Consider the following 22,061-nt stretch of genomic DNA (forward strand, 5'->3'; position numbering starts at 1 on the left):
TAAATGAATACCCAAGGGGGGACAACCTAGTTCGCCTGCCTCTCCGAGCAAAACACATCCACCGCAGATATGGTAACAACAACATACCGGAAACATACAAAATCAGAGCACAAATCACCAAGAAAATTGAAGAAGGAAATACCGCAAGTGCTATTAGAGTCCTCACCAGTGACGAGAAAATTGCTCCTCGAAACTCAGCCACAGCACGGGCCCTGCAAAGCAAGCACCCACCCAGAGCCCCTCAAGGCGACAACATCGTTCTGCCATCAGGTGACACCATTTCAGACCCATTAATCGTTGGTGAATCTGAGATCTACAAGGCAGCCCTTTCTTTTCCACCTGGGTCAGCAGGCGGCTTTACAGGGTTAAAACCTCAACACATCAAGCAAATGTTAAATCCTGCAGTTGGTGATGCTGCACAAGATCTTCTTATGGAACTCACAAGGTTTGTCAACATGTGCCTGGCTGGTGATATACCTGAGGTCATCAGGCCTCTCTTTTTTGGTGCCTCCTTCTGTGCTCTCAAAAAGTAGGACGAAGGAATCAGGCCAATCGCTGTTGGCAACACTCTCCGACGCCTGATTGCCAAGGATGCTAGAAGGGTTGTCAGCCCTCAAGCGTCTGAATTGCTGAAACCAATCCAGCTAGGATTTGGAATCCCCCAAGGCTGTGAAGCGGCTGCCCATGCAGCACGAGCATACATCACCAACATTTCTGATGAAAAGGCACTGCTCAAACTGGACTTTAAGAATGCCTTCAAAATGGTCAGAAGAGATGCAGTACTTTGTGCCGTACATCGCCATTTCCGGCCCCTCTACCCGTTCATACTATCGTGCTACAGTGGTGAGTCAACACTGCTCTTTGGTGAACATGAAATCAGATCATGTGAAGGTGTTTAGCAAGGTGATCCTCTTGTTCCCCTTCTTTTCTGCTTAGTCTTAAAAGAAATCACCGAAAGCTTGTCCAGCGAGTTCAACATCTGGTTTTTGGATGATGGCACTATAGCTGGCACCGTAGACAATCTCTTGGCAGATATCAGGAAAATAAAGGAGCAAGAAGTAAGCCTGGGTCTTGTCCTGAACCCTTCCAAGTGTGAAGTAGTCTCTTCCAACCCAGACATCGTAGCTAGAATAAGGTCTGCCTTGCCTGGAGCCCATGTCATTAGGGCCGAGAACAGCACCCTTCTTCGAGCCCTCCTCGGGTCTAACGCTATTGAGGAGATCCTTGACAAGAAAATCGCAGACCTTAGGAGAATGGAAGACAGAATAGGTGACATCGATGCCCACGATGCTTTTTATCTCCTCTCCAATTGCCTATCCCTTCCGATGCTAACCTACTTTCTGAGGTGCGCCCCATCTTACGACAGCCGAAAGCTTGAAGAGTATGACCTCTTACTGAAGACCATGCTGGAAAAACTTGTTAACCTCTCCCTCAATGAATGCCAGTGGAAAGAAGCCACTCTTCCTTTTAGGCTCGGTGGCTTGGGTGTCCGCACCGCTACCCAAATTGCTGTCCCAGCATTCCTGTCTTCCTCCTCAGCATCAGATGACCTGGTTAAGGAAATTCTACCTGACACCCTGAGTGATGGAGCGGGGATACAAGACCCCCACTACACGGAATGCGACACGAAATGGGGTGCCATGGCAGACCCAGCACTCAGACCAGTCATGCCGAAAGCCAAGAAACAATCCAGTTGGGACAGTCCCATTGTAGACAAAGAAGCCACAGCTTTGCTGGAGGCAACAACAACCCCCAGTGATCGTGCACGCCTCACAGCTGTGCAGGCTCCCCATGCAGAGGACTTCCTTTTGGCAGTTCTTTGTCTGCGACAGGCACACGTCTCGATCCGCAGGAGCTCCGTATTGCAGTCGCTCTCCGTCTTGCTGCCCCTATCCACACTGTTCATAGGTGTATTTGCGGTGAGGCAGATGCTGACGAATATGGATTGCATGGCCTGCACTGTGGAAAATCTGGTGGTTGGCACACTAGACACGACGAAGTCATTGACATCATTAAAAGAAGCCTTGCCTCTGCTCATAGTCCAGCGGAGAGAGAGCCCCGCAACCTACTAAACCGTGACTCTGTTAGCTTTGCCGGCCGATCAGACAGAATCACATTGCGACCGTGGAAGGGTGGCAGACAGTTGGCATGGGACTATACTTGTATATGCACCCTAGCAAACACATACATCAACCTCTCTGCCGGCACAGCAGGAGCCGCGGCGACACGCAGAGAAAGAGACAAGTCAGGCAAGTACAGGCAATTAGATCATCGGTACAACTTCGTTCCAATAGGGTCTGAGACCCTAGGCCCATGGGGAGAGAGTGCAAGAAGGTTTCTTAAGGATCTTGGTTCCAACCTCATTGACTCCACAAGAGACCCTAGAGCAGCAAGTTTTCTCTTTCAGCGCCTCAGTGTCGCGATCCAGAGGGGGAATGCTCACTGCATCCTCGGTTCCTGCCCGGCGTCGGAGGAGTTCGAGGAAATCTACAGCCTCTAGGAAGCGAACTTTTTTTTGTGTCCTCTTAATGAAAATTTTTTGTATAAAATCAGATATGTAACTGTATAACCTTGCATAATAAAGTGTACTCCATAAAAAAGGGGGGTGGTAGGAGAAGCGAACACTCTTACGTATTCATAGTTAAATGGCAAGTTTTTCCCTGAATGCTCTGTGTTCCCTTCTCTGAGGCTGTGGGTCCCTATAATTGCACCAGAGGTGGTACCCCCCTTTATATATATATATATATATATATATATATATATATATATATATATATATATATATATATATATATATATATATATATATATATATATATATATATATATATTTCGTACCTAGTAGCCAGAACGCACTTCTCAGCCTACTATGCAAGGCTCGATTTGCCTAATAAGCCAAGTTTTCATGAATTAATATTTTTTCGACTACCTAACCTACCTAACCTAACCTAACCTAACTTTTTCGGCTACCTAACCTAACCTAACTTTTTCGGCTACCTAACCTAACCTAACCTATAAAGATAGGTTAGGTTAGGTTAGGTAGGGTTGATTAGGTTCGGCCATATATCTACGTTAATTTTAACTCCAATAAAATAAAATTAACCTCATACATAATGAAATGGGTAGCTTTATCATTTCATAAGAAAAAAATTTGAGAAAATATATTAATTCAGGAAAACTTGGCTTATTAGGCAAATTGGACCTTGCATAGTAGGCTGAGAAGTGCGTTCTGGCTACTAGGTACGACATAGTACGACATAGCCAAGTTTTCCTGAATTAACTTATTTTCTCTAATTTTTTTTCTTATGAAATGATAAAGCTACCCATTTCATTATGTATGAGGTCAATTTAGTTTTATTTTAATTAAAATTAATGTAGATATATGACCGAACCTAACCAACCCTACCTAACCTAACCTAACCTATCTTTATAGGTTAGGTTGGGTTAGGTAGCCGAAAAAGGTAGGTTAGGTTAGGTTAGGTAGGTTAGGTAGTCGAAAAAACATTAATTCATGAAAACTTGGCTTATTAGGCAAATCGGGCCTTGCATAGTAGGCCGAGAAGTGCGTTCTGGCTACTAGGTACGACATATATATATATATATATATATATATATATATATATATATATATATATATATATACATATATATATATATATATATATATATATATATATATATATATATATATATATATATATATATATATATATATATATATATATATATATATATATATATTACATTTACATTGATCCTACACGATGCGGCTTTCTGCAATGTATAACTGAATATTTTGTTAAATGTTTGTAAAAGTTGTTACCTTGTTTGGGTAGTGTTGGAAAGAGTCGCTGAGGTGAGGTAATTCAGTTGAGCGTTGTTCAAGTGTGACTTGTGTCGCGGTGGATAGTTTCTCTTCAGTTTCTGTCGACAGATGCACATTGGAAAGTTAATGTGAAAACTGTCTCTAGAAAGTTGTTTGCAGTTGTCCCTTTGGGAGACCAGCAACAAGTTTTTGCCGTGAGGGGAAGGTATTGGGCTGGGGAAGAGGCTATTAGTGCGAGTGGAGCGTGAAACACTGATAGAAACACATGAGCTGTCAAGCAGTTTGACAGCTGTTGTTCTCAGAGTTGAGCCACGTTGTGAGGACACGCGCCATGAAGAGTCTATTGTGAAGGGAGGCTCTTGAAAATAGTTATATATACATAGTTTCTGCCAAAGTTGTGGTCCGTTATTTATCTCTGAATCATTGCCAAATAAACTAATGTTTGTAATAATTTATTGATCAATTTATTAAACTAGTATGTATAAATATTAACGGCGTTCAATACAATTAGCAGTGATATATAATTAAATCTCCGTCTAAAAATAATAGGATAAGTTTTATGGAAAGTATATTAAGCCGAGATAACTTATATTATTAATTAACATGTGTTGTATTTGTCGATTTAATCACCTTATTCTTGTTCTAATTCTCTTATATATTTGTAATATACAAATATTGAATTTAACTGCTGAAAACTCTACAAATAATTATCTCTGATTCAATTAATTTATTTCAGAGGTACTCTTTTTATTATAGAGTTTAGCCTGAAAGATTTAAATAAACATAAATAACTTATAATGCTAAGTTTCTTTCTTCCAGGTAAGTCAGATGAAAATGATGGTTTTGTCTCGTCACTCCATACTCCAGTTATCTCAACTTCACCAAGTCAATCTCTCACCCTACCTGTAAAGGTAATACGAGAAATTAAACAAACAGATCTTTCCTCCATTCTTGGAAAAAGTGAAGTGGAGTTAAGAAATCTTTCTTATATATATATATATATATATATATATATATATATATATATATATATATATATATATATATATATATATATATATATATATATATATATATATATATATATATATATATAAATATATATATATATATATGTCGTACCTAGTAGCCAGAACGCACTTCTCAGCCTACTATGCAAGGCCCGATTTTCCTAATAAGCCAAGTTTTCCTGAATTAATATATTTTCTCTAATGTTTTTCTTATGAAATGATAAAGCTACTCATTTCATTACATATGAGGTCAATTTTTTTTTATTGGAGTTAAAATTAACGTAGATATATGACCGAACCTAACCACCTCACCCCATCCACCTCACTCAAATGTAGATATAAACAAATCGGAGATGTGTAAGTTCTATTCAGTTGTGTATGTTTAAACTAAAGTCTTTGAAAATGTAATAAGTTTTACGAAACGCGCTCAAGTGTTGCGTCAGACTAGAAATAAAAATGATTTTTGGAGAATTGATTTTTGAATTACCACCAACAGTGAAAAGAATTGTACGAAAGTTTGAGAAAATTCGTGTTAGAATTATTAATCTTACTTTTTCCGTCATATTTAATAACATATATATGTATATATATATATATATATATATATATATATATATATATATATATATATATATATATATATATATATATATATATATATATATATAGGTATATATATATATATATATATATATATATATATATATATATATATATATATATATATATATATATATATATATATATATATATATATATATATATATATATATATATATATATATATATATATATATATATATATATGTGTGTGTGTGTGTGTGTGTGTGTATATTTTAGTATATTTTGCTAGCAGTCTTTCCTGTAGACATATATTATTATATATGATCGAAAAAGTAAGATTAATATTTCTAACACGAATTGTCTCAATATTTCTTATGTTTCTTTTCACTGTTGATGGTAATTGAAAAACCAATTCTCCAAAATTCATTTTTATTTCTAGTCTGACGCGACACTTGAACGCGTTTCATAATAACTTATTACATTTTCAGAGACTTTTAGTTTATACACACACAACTATAACCTGCAAACACTAAACAGAGTTCTTACTATGCTATGACTTAAACAGCTTTCATTTTATTTTTTTACCCGCATTTTGAGTGAGGTGATATGTTACAACCGTTTTGGATGAGGTGAACAAAACTTTCCACACAGGACAGAACACGAAACAATGGGTATTAATTGGGTAAATTGAAGGTAAGAATGGAAGTAACTGCAGAGGGCCTATTGGCCCATATTTCTTGATGCTTCTGTATTGGAGCAGAGTCTTGAAGTGGGTAGAATATAGTTGTGCATTAATTGGCTATTGATTGCTGGTGTTGACTTCTTGATGTGTAGTGCCTCGCAGATGTCAAGCCGCCTGCTATCGCTGTATCTATCGATGATTTCTGTGTTGTTTGCTAAAATTTCTCTGGTGATGGTCTGGTTGTGGGAAGAGATTATATGTTCCTTAATTGAGCCCTGTTGCTTATGCATCGTTAATCACATGGAAAGAGATGTTGTTGTCTAGCCTATATACTGAGTTCTCTGAGTCTTACAGTCCCCAAATGGGCATTTGAAGGCATAGACGACGTTGGTCTCTTTTAAAGCGTTCTGCTTTGTGTCTGGAGAGTTTCTCATGAGTAGGCTGGCCGTTTTTTTTAGTTCTATAGTATATCGTCAGTTGTATCTTCTGATTTTTTTCCGTAGGGATAACGTTTCTATTAATAACAATATTTTTCAGGACCCTTTCCTGCGTTTTATGAGCTGTGGAAAAGAAGTTCCTGTAAAATAGTCTGATAGGGGGTATAAGTGTTGTGTTAGATTTCTCTTCAGAGGTTGCATAGCGTTTCACCTTCCTTCTTATGAGGTCTTCAACGAAACCATTGGAGAAGCCGTTGTTGACTAGGACCTGCCTTACCCAACAGAGTTTTTCATCGACTTGCTTCCATCCTGAGCAGTGGCTGAGAGCACGGTCGACATAAGCGCTAACAACACTCCTCTTGTACCTGTCTGGGCAGTCACTGTTAGCATTTAGGCACATTCCTATGTTTGTTTCCTTAGTGTAGACTGCAGTGTGGAAACCTCCGCTCCTTTCCATGACTGTTACATCTAGAAAGGGCAGCTTCCCATCCTTCTCCATCTCATAAGTGAAACGCAACACAGAATTCTGCTCAAATGCCTCCTTCAGCTCCTGAAGATGTCTGACATCAGGTACCTGTGTAAAAATGTTGTCAACATACCTTCAGTATATGGCCGGTTTCAAGTTCATGTCGACTAAGACTTTTCGCTCGATGGTACCCATGTAGAAGTTCGCAAACAGGACATCTCGGGGAGAACCCACGGCGACCCCATCTACTTGCTTATACATGTGCCCATCCAGGCTCAAGAAGGGTACCTCTTTAGTACAAGCTTGGAGTAGTTTCCTTAGAAAGTTTTCTGGTATGTGAAGAGTAGTACAGGCCGGATCACGATACACTCTGTCCACTATCACCCCGATTGTTTCATACACAGGTACGTTGGTAAACAGTGATTCTACGTATATCGAGGCTCTTATCCCTGTGGCCTGTGTTCCCCGCAGTAGGTCAACAAATTCCTTTGGAGACTTCAGGTTGAAGGCGCAAAGGACAAAAGGTGTCAGCAAGCCGTTGAATCGCTTTGAAAGTCTGTACGTGGGTGTGGGTATCTGGCTGATGATTGACCGAAGTGTGTTTCCAGGTTTATGTGTCTTGACATTTCCATACGCATATCCAGGTTTATATTCCCCAATAATCTTTGGCAGGTGGAGTCCGGATTTCTTGGCGTTCACAGTTTCGATGAAAGAAAGATGAAAGAAAGGTGAAAGAAAACATGGGGGGATACGTAAGAATAGAGGTAGCTGCGGAAGGCCTATTGGCCCATACGAGGCAGCTGCTATCTACATACAAAGATTAATCAAGTGTAATTGGCCTGTTATGTTGAACGGTGTCTTTTGTGTTGGTATCGTTATGTTCTGGTCGTGTCCTTACTCTCATGGTGGGTAGAGTAAATAGTTCCGTGATTTGGGTGTTCATGGTAGGTTGTTCTATTCTTATGTGAATTGCTTCAAGAATTTGTAATCTTCTTGCATCTTGGGTTTTGTCTATTATACAGGTATTTTTGTTCAACATTTCTCTTGTTAGGGTGATGTCATGGGCTTGTCTCATGTGATTCCTGGGGGCACCGGATTGAAGATGGCATGTCAAACGCCTCGTCAGCTTGGTCGACGTCATACCTATGTACTTAGATTGAAGGTTACATCCTTCGTGGGGGGCAAGTGTACATGTATACAACGCTTGACTGCTGTAGAGGGTTCTCCATCGGCTTTGAGCTGTTAAGGAGTTCGAAGTCTTCTTGGTTTTGTAGAATATTATCAGGTTTATGTTTTGGTTAGGAGTAATGCTTTTTACTCCTTTACGGATTATTTCTTTCATTATTCTTTCCTCTTTTATATGTTCACTGTGCATGGTTGATTTGTAATATAATTTTATTGGAGGTATTGTGGTTTCTGTTCTAGGTTCAGGATTATACCAACGGTCTAAGTGTCTTCTTATTGCAGTGTTTATTTCCGCGTTGCTATATCCGTTGTTCACCAACACCTGAGTTACTCTTTCAAACTCTCTACTCACGTTGCTCCATTCAGAGCAGTGGGTAAGCGCTCGACGAATGTAAGCATTGAGAACACTGGCTTTGTATCTTTGGGGGCACTCACTTCTACCGTTCAGGCATAATCCTATGTTGGTGGGCTTAGAATATACGTTGGTACTTAAAGAGGTTCCTTTTTTTGTTATTAGTACATCCAAGAATGGCAGACTGTTATTTTCACTATTTTCATGTGTAAATCAGAATACTGACTCTCTCTCTAGATGGCTTTTTAGATCAATTAGTTCATCTGAGTCTTTTACTATTACGAATATGTCATCTACATAACGGCAATATACAGTTGGTTTTTGTCTGCTGCTGAAGACTGTCTTCGATGGTTCCCACATAAACATTAGCAAATAAGACTCCTTAGGGGGAGTCCATTGCTACTCCGTCTATTTGAAAATACATTTCGCCTTGTGGACTGATGAAAGGGGCTTCCTTTGTACATGCTTCAAGAAGACTCTTCAAGTGTGGCTCAGGTATGTCTAATTTGGGGGTGCTCTCGTCTCTGTATACTCTGTTCAGTATCATTCCTATGGTTGTGTCGAATGGGACTATTAAATAAAGGGAGTGTCTGTACTATGGGGGATCTATTATAACATGGGTGTAGGGGCAGTAGGTAGCATTCAGAGTTATCAAATATGGGAGAACTAAAAGGCCCGGCCCCCAAAATAAACTATCCACAGTAATAATAACTTGCTACTAGACCATGTCAGACTAGAGGTTGAGCATAGCACTCCCACACTGTAAGAATGGATATCCGTTACTACTTACTTATTTATTAACCCCTTAACAACCCCCCATATACATTCACACGAATAACAAAAATAATAATTACTTTACCACACTATCTTACGTTAAAAGCCTTGGTCCACATAGACAGGATACAAGGTTTTACACTGAACACAAGCTAGGGTAAAGTTCTACTAGGGAAACACTTGAAGCTAGAGTCAGCTTAGGGTAGGGAGACCACGTGGTTCCACTGGGACCCCCTATAGAATAACTAGTAATATAACTCTAAAAACACCTACTACACACAAAGTATACTACTCTACACATAGAACACGTGTATGCCAGAAATTGAATAATGTACACAGTAAATACTTAGCTTGAACAAGACACAGAAAATAAGGAAACGAGGAGGAAGGGTAGGAGGGTCCTGTCCACACCACGCCAGCTCAGAGAAGATTGAGTCTCAGTCTCCTTCCCCCCAGCTGGCTCGCTGCCAACAGACTGCTCAACTAATCGTACCGCAGCCCTATACCAAGTTTACTCAGGTTTACTTTACAAATGATTAGAAAGTATTAGTAAGCATAGTTGGTGCCTATGTTATTATTTAATAATCAACCCCAAGCTCAGTCTTTAAATGTTCTTTGAGAAACAAGAATAGTCTTACGTCTGGCAGGGAAGATGCAAACAATTTCAGCTCGTGATGCGTCCAACTATACTATAAGAAAGTTTAATAGCTCAATTTTGACCTCTGGTTTCCACTGAGGAACCCAGGGTCTTAACACTTCTCCCCCCTTCAGAGAAAAAAAAATGTGATTACTAGAATAGTAGTCATATTTTTTTTGTAAGAGTATACAGAGAATAAAAAGGAAAATCTATGACAAAAAAAAAATAAAAAACAACAATTTCTCTGCAAGAAAAGTTCAAAGGAATTCTCTGAAAAAAAAACACATACACAAAAAAAACACGGAAGTAAATAAATTGGACACGGAATATTTAATGTCACAGGAGAACCTAAAAAAAAAAATAACTAAAGCATAACAGTTTGTAAATGGCTTCCTGTGGCCCAGATGAATGTTATTCAGGCAACCGGGACAGAGCGTCAGCTATCACGTTGAGCCTGCCCGGTAGGTGGGTAATGGAAAGATTGAAGTCCTGTAGGTACAATGCCCACCTGAGGATGCGTTTATTCTTCCCCTTCATCTGATTCAGGAAGGCTAGTGGGTTATGGTCCGTGTACACTTCCACTATATTACCTGTGAGGTAAACTTCGAACTTTTTACATGTTAACACTAGCGCCAACGCCTCTTTTTCTACCACTGAATAATTGCGTTGTGCCTTGTCAAATTTCACAGAAGAGTAATACACTGGGTGTTCCACCTGTTCATCCCCAGTTTGCAACAACACTGCACCAGCACCCGAGTCAGACGTGTCAACATGAATTTTAAGAGGTCAGTCGAACCTTGGACTAGCAAGCACTGGGGCGGAAGCTAAGTCCAATTTCAAATTTTTAAATGCCTCTGCACAGTCTGGTGACCACTTAAATTTAACGGCCTTCTGCAGCAAGTCTGTGAGAGGAGTGGCCACATTGGAAAAGTTCTGACAAAAGCGTCGATAGTACGCACACATACCGATAAATCGTTGAATGTCCTTTTTAGACTGAAGCACGGGATACTCCAGAATGGCACTGATTTTCTCTTGCCGAGGTAACACTTTTCCTTGGCCCACTTCATAACCCTTACACTGCTCAGGGGTCCTTGGGACATTTACACCCCTGTGCTCAAGAAAAAAAAAATTCAAAAAATTTTTTTCGTCTTCTAAACATGTTAATTTGTGTCCCCTGAGCACGGAAAAAATAAAAAAAAAATCGTAGGTGACATATTTTGGGCGCAATTGACCGAGGAAGTCTGGCAAAAAGTGGGCGTTGACAGAGCGGTCGTCAGACCCGGTCAGCGTCACCCGCGTTGACAGATGGGAGTTGCCACAAAGATATTATTACCTAATTGTTTCAATGTCTCCGATTGATTTTTTCTTAGTTTTTTTGCAGTAATATTATTCAATAGTGTGTATTGTAATATATTTATATAATAAAAGTGATTAATAATCGCTATACTCAAAAGTATGATGTGCATATTAGTGATTCAATTATTATGTTTAAATAACAATGAACAAATAGTTTTGTTGCTATTACACTCTATACCAGGGGTCTCCAAACTTTTCAATGTAAGGGCCACATTATATATTTCCCATATTTATGCGGGCCGGAGGAATAAAAAATGAAAAAAAACAAAAAACAAATCAGTGCCAGTAATTTAATTTCCTCAAATATTAAAGTATAAACATGGAAAAATTAAAACATATCTTTTTGGAAAAAATCAGGGTAATCTAAATAGATTCCTGCCTTTAGTTTTATGCAACCAAATTAGTGTGACGAATGATACTGTCGCTTTCGTTGATAAACTTAATGGTTACCATTTTAACTGTTTTAAACATGCAATATTTTTGGCTACAATAGTATTATTGCTATTTTGTATAACTAAGATAAAGGCATTGTCAAAGTACAGAGAAAAGAATATTGTACAGTGTTTGTGCTCCCTGAAACGGAAGCAACGAAGCCCCACTCGCCCTCCATCCCCACAATATACAGTTATACACAACTGATTGGTTGTAATGCACAACACATACCTACCAGTATTAGTATCTGTGCGTCACACTATCGAGAGAGAGGAAAACTGACTCGGGTTGAGCGCCACCAGTCAGCAGCCCCAGCTTTGAATAATTCTGCGATGCCATTCGTACGATAATTATTTTTTCAAGGCCACCACACAGGGATTTGTTTGGAGGGCCGGATGAAATTATGTGGCGGGCCGGATGTGGCCCGTGGGCCATAGTTTGGAGACCCCTGCTCTATACAAAGGTTATATATAAGTATTGGCATGTTTTGGTCACCATAACGAACCACTAAGTTGGTATTGAGAGTCGAAAAGCAACGAGGAGTTACCGCCACACACCAGCCAGCCACTCGCTGCCACTCCCTCAACACACGCACTAAACTTTCTCCCCCAACAATACCATTTGTGGTGTTATTACACTATATATACAGACGTTATATATAAGTATGTGTATATTTTGTTCACCACAACTGTACAGCTAAGCTGATATAGTTAGTTCAGGCACTAAGAGTCGTCGCTATACACAGATGGCGGCTGGCGGCTCCCTCACTCTTTCAAGGTCACACGCACTAAACTTTCTCCCCCAACAATACCTTTTGCAGTGTTATTACCCTATATACACATATTATATATAAATATCTACATGTTTTATGCACCGTAACTGTACACCTAAGCTTGTAGTGCGCCCAAAGAGCATAGTGGCCACCCTCTAAACAGCTAGACAAATCGTGCAGACGACGTCACCTCCGTCACCCATATGGCTCCTCCCAGCATAATCCTTTTGCTGTTATTACACTAATACACACATTATATATAAGTATCTACATTTGTGTTCACCATAGAGAACCACTGACCTGGTATGGTGAATGCAAACAATAACAGGTGGCCACACAGTCAGTAAACGATGCTGTCTCCCTCCGTCTCTCAGCATCACTCCTCCCACAGCGCTAATTATTACAACAATCCTGCTATTATCACAACCCTGGTTATTTATATCACAGTCATTGGTCATCTGTAATATTGTCATCGCTAAATAATAACAATTATATATTTATTTTGACATTTTTCGGCGATGCTGTGGTCACAAGCTGAACATCAATGCTGTTCGTTCATGCTGCGTGCGCCGGCCTTGGTTGCTCCAACAGTACTGTGCCTCTCACACCTGAGAATATTGCCCACGATTTTTTTTCAAAATGGCATCTGTTTACAAGAGCCCTGAGGAAGCTACTGTGAACCCCGTGTAGCCGCGGGCCATTTGAATCAAGCCTGGCACCCTATGGCGTATATTTATTTTATTTTATTTATTTATTTATGCATATACAAGAATGTACATAAGGAATGTGAGGATACAAATATGGTAATTACAGTTTTGTAAAGCCACTAGCACGCGCAGCGTTTCGGGCAGGTCCTTAATCTAAGAAAATTTTAAGGAGGTAAATACTTGCAAAAATTATAGACAAAAAAATGATAACAGATTACATGAAATGAAAAAAAGATGAGAGAAAATTGTAGGTACAGTATATTAAAGCACATAGGTAGCTGAGATTGATTGCAATGACAGCTTGAATGGTAGTTGACAAAAAATTGGTAGGCACAATACAGCAGAAACAATATAAGATTGGTTGCAATGACAGCTTGAATGGTAGTTGACAAAAATTGGTAGTCACAATACAGCATATGGCTAGCACATAGAAGAAGACAGCAATGAACACAATGATAAGGTTGTTTGATATTACATAAAAATTAGGAGATTGGGTAACACTAGGTACAGAGCAAATTTAAAGCTCAGTGTAGGAAACTAAGAAGATGAAGTTAGGTACTTTTTGGTTTTGCTTTTAAATAAGGCAAAAGTTTTACAGTTTTTCAATTCACTAGGGAGTGAGTTCCATAGACTAGGTCCCTTAATTTGCATAGAGTGTTTACACATATTAAGTTTGACCCTGGGGATATCAAAGAGATATTTATTTCTGGTGTGGTGATAATGGGTCCTATTACATCTGTCCAGGAAGAGTTTCAGAGCATGGTTTGCATTTGAGAACAGGGTTTTGTAAATGTAGTTGACACAAGAGAATGTGTGGAGGGAGTTAATATTTAGCAAGTTTAGGGATTTAAACAATGGAGCTGAGTGTTGTCTGAAAGCAGAGTTAGTTATTATTCTGATAGCAGATTTTTGCTGTGTGATGATGGGCTTAAGGTGGTTTGCAGTGGTAGACCCCCATGCACAGATACCATAATTAAGATAGGGGTAGATTAGTGCATAATATAGTGAGAGGAGAGCAGAGTTAGGAACATAATATCTGATTTTGGAGAGTATACCAACTGTCTTAGAGACTTTCTTAGTTATGTGTTGAATGTGGGTGCTGAAGTTGAGTCTCTTGTCTAGGAATAGGCCAAGAAATTTGCCATCATTTTTATTACTGATGTTGATGTTGTCTATCTGTAGCTGAATTGCATTTGATGATTTGCTTCCAAATAAGATGTAGTAAGTCTTTTCGATGTTTAATGTTAGTTTGTTCGTTGACATCCATAAGTGGACTTTTTTTAATTCATTATTTACAACATTATTTAGTGTATGTGGGTTGAGGTTTGAATAGATAAGAGTAGTATCGTCAGCAAACAGTATAGGTTTGAGAATATTAGAGATATTAGGCAGATCGTTTATATATATAAGAAATAGAAGAGGTCCTAAGATGCTGCCCTGTGGCACTCCAACGGTAATTGGTAGAGTGGAAGAAGTTGTATCATTGATGGTTACATATTGGTGTCTGTCACTAAGATAGGATCGGATGTAGTCAAGGGCAAGGCCTCGGATTCCATAATGCTGGAGTTTAAGTAAGAGGTAGTTGTGATTAACAGTATCAAAGGCTTTTCTTAGGTCAATGAAGAGTCCAATCGGAAACTCATTTTTGTCAAGGGCTGAGTAGATAATGCCAAGGAGACTAATGATTGCATCGTTGGTGCTCTTTTGGGACCGGAAGCCAAACTGGCAGGGGCTGAGTATGTCGAATTTTACGAGGTAGGAATAGAGCTGTTTGTAAATAATTTTTTCAAATATTTTTGATAGAATGGGTAGATTTGATATTGGTCTATAATTGTTTATGTCCGCCGGATTGCCTCCTTTATGGACTGGCGTTACTCTTGCTTTTTTGAGGATATCAGGGAAGGTGTGACACTCTATAGATTTGTTGAACAGTAGTGCTATGGGTGGGGCAAGGGCATGGGAGGCTCTCTTGTACACAATGGACGGAATTTCACTGGTGTTCCCTGCCTTGGTTTTTAGAGAGTGTATGATGGACACAACATCTGCCGGGCTGATTGGTGAAAGGAGAAGAGAGTTTGGATAGCTGCCTGACAGATATGTGTTAATATGTGTCTGAGTCTGTGGGATTTTACTGGCAAGATTAGCACCAACCGATGAAAAGAAACTATTAAATTCATTTGCCATTTCTAAATCAGTTGACGGTATATCCCCATCCTTGTAGAGTTTTATTTGGTTATGTGAGTGTTGTTTAGTTCCTAGGATACTAGAGATAGTTTTCCAAGTGTTTTTCATGTTGCCTTTTGCTTCATTGAATCTATTCACATAATATGCAAGTTTTGCCTTTCTTATGATACTGGTAAGCATTGATGAGTACCTTTTAGCTACTTCCTTTGAAACTAGGCCAATCGTAACTTTCTTTTCATATTCATGTTTCTTGTTGATTGAGTTGAGAATGCCACTTGTGAGCCATGGATTGTTTAATCTTTTGTCAGTTACTTGCTTGGTAAGAAGGGGACAATGAAGGTTGTAGAGGCTTAGAGTTTTGGAGAGGAAGAGGTTAGCTAATGAATTTATATCATGGGTATTATTGAATTCAGAATCCCAGTTAATATTGTGAAGTGCCTCTGTAAGATTGTCTAAAGCTGATTCACTGTGTAGCCTAAATGAAAGTTTCTTGCTTTTTGGTGGTGTTATGTCCATGTTCGCTATGAGAAAGGTAGGATAGTGGTCAGTTGTTCTGTCGTAGATTATACCAGATACAAGGGGAGCTGTTATGTTTGTCCATATGTGGTCCAAGGTAGTGGCTGATGTTTGAGTGACTCGGGTAGGTTTGGTGATTGTGGGGATTAGCATACAGGAGTTCATGCCGTTAAGGAAATAGTCAACTTGAGAGCAATTTTGTTGACCCAGGTCAATATTAAAGTCTCCTCCCAGAATGATGTGGTTTTTGTTGAGATTGTTGTTTATAATAAGATTCCTTAGGTTGTCTGAGAAAGAAGCTATGTTAGTATTGGGAAATCTATAGATGGCTCCAATAGTCAAAGAGGATTTAAGGGATTTAATTGTAAACTGAGCAAAAGTATATTCACAGTATTCATCTCTGTCACTAATAACACTGTTGCAGATAAATGTATCTCGGTAATATATAGCTGTGTCACCACCTTTTTTATTAGGCCTACAGTTATGAATGGCTTTATAACCAGCTAAGTTGTAGAGTTGGGTATAGTCTTTATTTAGCCAAGTTTCTGTTAAAATAATGAACGATAGGTTAGTACCTAGTGCTGTGAGTAGTGCATTTAAGTCGTCAAAATGTTTACCAAGTGATCTAACATTTTGGTTATAAACTGATAGACAGGTGCTATTTTGAAGTTTGTTTTTAGCCTGGTGTGCTGTGAAATACTTGCAATAATGATGATCAATGTGCTGGTTGGTATATATATGAGACAGAAGATTTTGATCAGGATCAATATCAGTGTGCATAGAGATGCAGAGGGATCACGATACAAGATACACGATGAAGCAAAACACAAGAATAAAAGCAAATACAATAAAATAGTAACAATTTAGAAGTAAAATAAAGATCCAATAGATAGCCAGGGAGGACACAGAAGTTACATAAAATAAAAAACAAAAAATCAGTAGAGACTGACAATATAAATGTAAAATAAAAAATAATAAGAAAAATAATAATCATAAAGAAATGATCTTGAAGATAATTAGCTTAGTAATGGTTAATTAACAGGGTAATAAAAAGCCCTAGGTTTAGTGACAAGGGGATTAACTAACAACAAATAATTAAGAGTATAAAACAGGCAAAGATGACAAACAAAAAAATAAAATAAAAATAAAAATAAAAACCTTTGGAAAGGAAAGGCAGAGCTTAAGTACACTTTGGTTGTATGTGAGACTACAAATTATGTTCTGGTTATTCAGCTGATATCCCACAGTCATCCAGGAAAGAAGTGAGGTGTGCCTCAGTGGTTATGACATAAGTTTTTCCAGAGTCAGTCTTCCTAGCTATTATTTTACCATCGCGCACAAAACAATGTTTAATAGCAGTGGATCTTTTGCAAATTCCACGTAGTTTAAATAAGAGATTTTGTCTGAATCTGGTTAGACATTCGTTCACATAAACCTTGGATTTCATAGCGACTGCAGCAGTGATAAGGTCTGACTTGCGGGAGCAGCTATCTAACTTCACCCGTATCTTTATCATGTTGTTTGTACCAGATGATTTGGTACCCACTCTATAAGCTGACTTAATGTCTCTTGCTTCGATTGAATAATTCAACTTAGTACACAATTCCTGGATCACGATGGCAGTACAGTCTTCTCTGTCAGTTTCATGGGGAAAATCCTGTGATGAGATGATGACAGAATCAAGGAGCTTAAGTTGGTCTGATTCGTCTTGGGTTGCAGTGTGTTGCTGTTGTAGGGAGTTAAAGTGGTTCTCTAACTTTTGTAACATCGCTTCTTGCTTCTTAGAGGTTTCTGCTGGTTTAAAGTTAGTAACCGAGATCTGAAGAGAGCTTAATTCCTGTTCGAGGTGGCCGACTCTGGCAGACAGATCTTGGTTAATCTTGTGCATGGCCAAAGCATCACTCTGAAGCTTCATTATCAGGTCCAACTGCTCTCGGATTATAGACTTTTGGTCATCATGTATTTGAGTCAATAATCTGAGCCATGGATTATCAGCGGGACGCTTAAAGTCAGAACATGGGGAGGCAGCTCGTTTAAGTTGCTCCATATGGTTACATAACTGTTGCAAGGCTCGAGTAAGTGACGACGCTTCAATCAGCTGGGAAGGTTTGTTATTGTTGACGGACGGAGGGTCGGTACTCCCCCCGGTAGCCCCTAAGGGGGAGACAGCCGCGTTATATATATATATATATATATATATATATATATATATATATATATATATATATATATATAGATATATATATATATATATATATATATATATATATATATATATATATATATATATATATATATATATATATATATATATATATATAAATGAGGTGATAGCCTCGGCTATCACCTCATTTTGTCCGATCGTGATGGTCAAGTGGATTAAGGCGTCTTGTACATACCAGTTGCGTTGCTTCTGGGAGTATGGGTTCGAGTCACTTCTGGGGTGTGAGTTTTCAGTTGCATATTGTCCTGGGGACCATTCAGGCTTGTTCGCATTTGTGTTCCTCACGTGTGCCCCAAAGAATGAGGTGATTTGGTAAAATGCTATGCCCAAGATAACTATCCGAGTGCCGGCGGTGGGGTGGCTCAAATAGCCTCGGCTATCACCTCATTTTGTCCGGTCGTGATGGTCAAGTGGATTAAGGCGTCTTGTACATACCAGTTGCGTTGCTTCTGGGAGTATGGGTTCGAGTCACTTCTGGGGTGTGAGTTTTCAGTTGCATATTGTCCTGGGGACCATTCAGGCTTGTTCGCATTTGTGTTCCTCACGTGTGCCCCAAAGAATGAGGTGATTTGGTAAAATGCTATGCCCAAGATAACTATCCGAGTGCCGGCGGTGGGGTGGTTCAAATAGCCTCGGCTATCACCTCATTTTGTCCGGTCGTGATGGTCAAGTGGATTAAGGCGTCTTGTACATACCAGTTGCGTTGCTTCTGGGAGTATGGGTTCGAGTCACTTCTGGGGTGTGAGTTTTCAGTTGCATATTGTCCTGGGGACCATTCAGGCTTGTTCGCATTTGTGTTCCTCACGTGTGCCCCAAAGAATGAGGTGATTTGGTAAAATGCTATGCCCAAGATAACTATCCGAGTGCCGGCGGTGGGGTGGTTCAAATAGCCTCGGCTATCACCTCATTTTGTCCGGTCGTGATGGTCAAGTGGATTAAGGCATCTTGTACATACCAGTTGCGTTGCTTCTGGGAGTATGGGTTCGAGTCACTTCTGGGGTGTGAGTTTTCAGTTGCATATTGTCCTGGGGACCATTCAGGCTTGTTCGCATTTGTGTTCCTCACGTGTGCCCCAAAGAATGAGGTGATTTGGTAAAATGCTATGCCCAAGATAACTATCCGAGTGCCGGCGGTGGGGTGGTTCAAATAGCCTCGGCTATCACCTCATTTTGTCCGGTCGTGATGGTCAAGTGGATTAAGGCGTCTTGTACATACCAGTTGTGTTGCTTCTGGGAGTATGGGTTCGAGTCACTTCTGGGGTGTGACTTTTCAGTTATATATATATATATATATATATATATATATATATATATATATATATATATATATATATAAATATATATATATATATATATATATATATATATATATATATATATATATATATATATATATATATATGTATATATATATATATATATATATATATATATATATATATATATATATATATATATATATATATATATATATATATGAATGAAAACTCACACCCCAGAAGTGACTCGAACCCATACTCCCAGAAGCAACGCAAATGGTAACTACAGGGCGCCTTAATCCGCTTGACCATCACGGCCGTCAAAAGGAAGTGATAGCCGAGGCTATTTGAGCCACTTCCCCGACGGCAACTCGGATGGTAATCTTGGGCATAGCATTTCACCAAATCACCTCATTCTTTGGGGCACACGTGAGGAACACAAATGCGAACAAGCCTGAATGGTCCCCAGGACTATATGCGAATGAAAACTCACACCCCAGAAGTGACTCGAACCCATACTCCCAGAAGCAACGCAACTGGTAACTACAGGGCGCCTTAATCCACTTGACCATCATGGCCGTCAAAAGGAAGTGATAGCCGAGGCTATTTGAGCCACTTCCCCGACGGCAACTCGGATGGTAATCTTGGGCATAGCATTTCACCAAATCACCTCATTCTTTGGGGCACACGTGAGGAACACAAATGCGAACAAGCCTGAATGGTCCCCAGGACTATATGCGAATGAAAACTCACACCCCAGAAGTGACTCGAACCCATACTCCCAGAAGCAACGCAACTGGTAACTACAGGGCGCCTTAATCCGCTTGACCATCACGGCCGTCAAAAGGAAGTGATAGCCGAGGCTATTTGAGCCCCTTCCCCGACGGCAACTCGGATGGTAATCTTGGGCATAGCATTTCACCAAATCACCTCATTCTTTGGGGCACACGTGAGGAACACAAATGCGAACAAGCCTGAATGGTCCCCAGGACTATATGCGAATGAAAACTCACACCCCAGAAGTGACTCGAACCCATACTCCCAGAAGCAACGCAACTGGTAACTACAGGGCGCCTTAATCCGCTTGACCATCACGGCCGTCAAAAGGAAGTGATAGCCGAGGCTATTTGAGCCACTTCCCCGACGGCAACTCGGATGGTAATCTTGGGCATAGCATTTCACCAAATCACCTCATTCTTTTTTTCATTCGCATATAGTCCTGGGGACCATTCAGGCTTGTTCGCATTTGAGTTCCTGCAACCTTTTTTTTGTCTGGCAGGCAAGACTCAGGGAGGTCATGGTTATAGGTAAGCCTGAGTCTTCCTTCACTCCCCCACGGGTCTAGGCCGGAACTGTTAACAGCAGTTTCCCCGTGTTTGACTGAAGGGCTTCCAGGGTGAATCAGTGGCACCCCTTTGTGGTGGAAGCAAAGACCTGCGGAGGTGGGCATTGTTGGTCCTCTCTTGTGTGACCAAGGAGACTCCGGTGAATCCAGGGAGTCGGAGGGGCTGAGTATTTGGGCCTTTGAGCCCCTAGCAGCCGAGTGTTAGCAGAGCCCCGGACCACCCACCCCCACGTGACAGTGGTCAGACCAATTACTGTCAAAGAGCACGATATCATCTAAATACGCCCGGCAATTTGGCACATTAGCGAGCAAAAAGTTCATGAGTCTCTGGAATGTGGCAGGGGCATTACGCAAGCCGAACGGTAACACTTGATACTTAAAAACACCCTCGGGAGTCACGATCGTAGTAAGTTGTTTAGTACGTTCAGTGAGCGGGATTTGATAATACCCCCTGTAGAGGTCGAATTTCGAGGCGTACTTGGCGTTTCCCAACTCGTCGATGCAGTCTTCGAGGAGGGGCAGCGGGTAGGCATCCACAATGGTCACCTTGTTGAGCTGCCGATAGTCAGTGCATAATCGCCAGGAGCCGTCTGGTTTGGGGACCAAAAGGCAGGGCGAGCACCAAGAGCCCTGGCTCGGCCGGATGAGGCCGTGCTGGAGCAAGAAGTCGACCTCCTTCCGTACGAAGGCCTTCTTTTCTGGACTCATCCGATAGGGTTGAAGGCGAATGGGGGTGTAGTCCGTCAACAACTTGACATCATGGCAAATGGCATCAGTCTGGGTCGGGACCTCCCCAAAAGACTGGAGAATTCATCAACCAACGACTGAACCTCTTCACGTTGGGCCATCTGCAAATGGGACAGTCCCTCCTCCACAGCATTCACAGAACTAGAATTATTGAGAATGAGATTAGTTGGGTCCCCAGAACAATCATCCCCTCCCTCACTGGAAATGGAAACATTGGTTAGTGCAATGGGCCTGGGGGCCCTGGAACATCTTCAGCCGATTTACATGTACGAGCATTACCTGGTTACGCTTGTCAGAGTGCCTCACTTTGTACGTGAGGTCCCCAGTCTTTTCTGTCACAATGTAGGGGCCTTCGTACTTGTGGGACATAGTGTTCCCTAGTCGAGGCTTTAATACCAGGACAGGGTCGCCAGGCTGAAATACCCGCAACTTAGCCTTAGTATCGTTACGTTCTTTCATCTTTTCTTGGGCCTTCCCAAGATACTTTAGTGCCACCGCCTTGCAGTCCTTGAGTCTCTGGTGGTGTTGCGCAAAGAAAGCCGAACCTTCGGTTAACGTTACGTTCCCTAACAGATTCTCCTGTAACA

This window comes from Procambarus clarkii, chromosome 21 (genome assembly GCF_040958095.1).
Source record: "Procambarus clarkii isolate CNS0578487 chromosome 21, FALCON_Pclarkii_2.0, whole genome shotgun sequence".
Taxonomy (NCBI): domain Eukaryota; kingdom Metazoa; phylum Arthropoda; class Malacostraca; order Decapoda; family Cambaridae; genus Procambarus; species Procambarus clarkii.